General features: G+C 50.2%; 1 protein-coding gene across 6 annotated transcripts in view; it reads left to right on the top strand.

Annotated features, from left to right (window-relative positions):
* Positions 1 to 2500, top strand: part of RhoGAP100F (Rho GTPase activating protein at 100F) — a 416326-nt gene that overhangs the window by 67404 nt on the left and 346422 nt on the right. The window lies entirely within an intron of this gene.

Raw genomic sequence — 2500 nt, forward strand, 5'->3', positions numbered from 1 at the left:
TGTGGAGGGTCAAGTGGCCAGTGTGGAGGGTTAAGTGGCCAGTGTGGAGGGTCAAGTGGTCAGTGTGGAAGGTCAAGTGGTCAGAGTGGAGGATCACGTGGCCAGTGGGGAAGGTCAAGTGGTCAGTGTGGAGGGTCAAGTGGCCAGTGTGGAGGGTTAAGTGGCCAGTGTGGAGGGTCACGTGGTCAGTGTGGAGGGTCAAGTGGTCAGTGTGGAGGGTCAAGTGGCCAGTGTGGAGGGTTAAGTGGTCAGTGTGGAGGGTCAAGTGACAAGTGTGGAGGGTTAAGTAGCCACTGTGGAGGATCAAGTGGTCAGTGTGGAGGGTCAAGTGACAAGTGTGGAGGATCAAGTGGTCAGTGTGATGAGCTGTCTTGTGAGGAGTGGATGTAGTCATCCACTGACCAGACGATCACGTGAGGTGGTACTGTGTAGAGGGTTCTGGTGTTCGTTTAACTGAGCAGATAAATTTGATTTTCACAGTTTATAGAGTTTTAGATCCTATCTTGCCTCCTGTCTCCTCATACTTGTCCTCCTCTCTCCTCATACCTGGCCTCCCTTCTCTCCTCATACCTGTCCTCCTCTCTCCTCATACCTGGCCTCCTCTCTCCTCATACCTGGCCTCCTCTCTCCTCATACCTGTCCTCCTCTCTCCTCATACCTTGACCCTTCTCTCTTCATACCTGGCATCCTCTCTCCTCATACCTGACCTCCTCTCTCCTCACACCTGGCTCCTCTCTCCTCACACCTGGCCTCCTCTCTCCTCATACCTGGCCTCGTCTTTCCTCACACCTGTCCTCCTCTCTCCTCATACCTGGACCCTTCTCTCCTCATACCTGTCCTCCTCTCTCCTCACACCTGGCCTCGTCTCTCCTCACACCTGTCCTCCTCTCTCCTCATACCTGGACCCTTCTCTCCTCATACCTTGCCTCGTCTCTCCTCATGCCTGGCCTCCTCTCTCCTCATAACTGGCCCCCTCTCTCTTCATACCTGGCCTCCTCTTTCCTCATACCTGGCCTCGTCTCTCCTCACACCTGTCCTCCTCTCTCTTCATACCTGGGCCCTTCTTTCCTCATACCTGGACCCTTCTCTCCTCATACCTGGCCTCCTCTCTCTCCTCATACAGCCAGATATTCAATGCCTCCTCTCCAATCTCATCTTGTTACAAATGAATGGTGAAATTGAAGAAAAGTTTCCAGGGACGCTGGCAACAGCGAAATAACCATACAATTCAGCGAAGGCCAGTACATCTCTGGACCGCTCGGTGACTGCAACCGTGGTGATCAAATGGGGGCGAGTGAACCCACCTTGCGGCACTCCACAGGGGACTTGGTTTCCAGAGAATTCCAGACGCTGCCAACTTCTTAGCTCTGTGGCAGTGGCGAGGGAAGAAAATGGGAACGAAGACGATTAGCGACGGGCGACATTCCAGTAGGTACACCAGGAGAAAAAAAGCTTTGTCGTCAATATCAAATATGTTCTTAAAATCGATAATCAGAATATAAAGCAACACAGTCACACGCGTCAGCCATCTAAAAGCTCTTGGTTCGAAAGATAAAACAAGGAAGTGTATGTACTCTTGAGGACCCTCTCTCATTAGTTTATATCAATTGAAAATATACTTTGGTATATCCCAATACCCAGTGGGATCGAACGTCTCCCAATACACACCAGCATCAAGGGGTGAGGAGAACTAGTGTGAGTTGGTCGAACACATCTGACATAAGGTGATCTAAGTAGAAGTGTAATCCTCCACGACATGATTGGCAAACGACCTGAGGTCCAACACGTATTAAAAGAATGATAAAGATCCATTAGTCTCTTGGGCAAAACGTCTGGAGAATTTTCGTGGTCGGTGCATCAGTTAAGGTCTTGGTCGGTGCATCAGTTAAGGTCTTGGTCGGTGCATCAGTTAAGGTCTTGGTCGGTGCATCAGTTAAGGTCTTGGTCGGTGCATCAGTTAAGGTCTTGGTCGGTGCATCAGTTAAGGTCTTGGTCGGTGCATCAGTTAAGGTCTTGGTCGGTGCATCAGTTAAGGTCTTGGTCGGTGCATCAGTTAAGGTCTTGGTCGGTGCATCAGTTAAGGTCTTGGTCGGTGCATCAGTTAAGGTCTTGGTCGGTGCATCAGTTAAGGTCTTGGTCGGTGCATCAGTTAAGGTCTTGGTCGGTGCATCAGTTAAGGTCCTGGTCGGTGCATCAGTTAAGGTCTTGGTCGGTGCATCAGTTAAGGTCTTGGTCAGTGCATCAGTTAAGGTCTTGGTTAGTGCATCAGTTAAGGTCTTGGTCGGTGCATCAGTTAAGGTCTTGGTCAGTGCATCAGTTAAGGTCTTGGTCAGTGCATCAGTTAAGGTCTTGGTCAGTGCATCAGTTAAGGTCTTGGTCGGTGCATCAGTTAAGGTCTTGGTCAGTGCATCAGTTAAGGTCTTGGTCGGTGCATCAGTTAAGGTCTTGGTCGGTGCATCAGTTAAGGTCTTGGTCGGTGCATCAGTTAAGGTCTTGGTCA

The sequence above is a fragment of the Panulirus ornatus genome, chromosome 3 (genome assembly GCF_036320965.1).
Source record: "Panulirus ornatus isolate Po-2019 chromosome 3, ASM3632096v1, whole genome shotgun sequence".
NCBI lineage: Eukaryota > Metazoa > Arthropoda > Malacostraca > Decapoda > Palinuridae > Panulirus > Panulirus ornatus.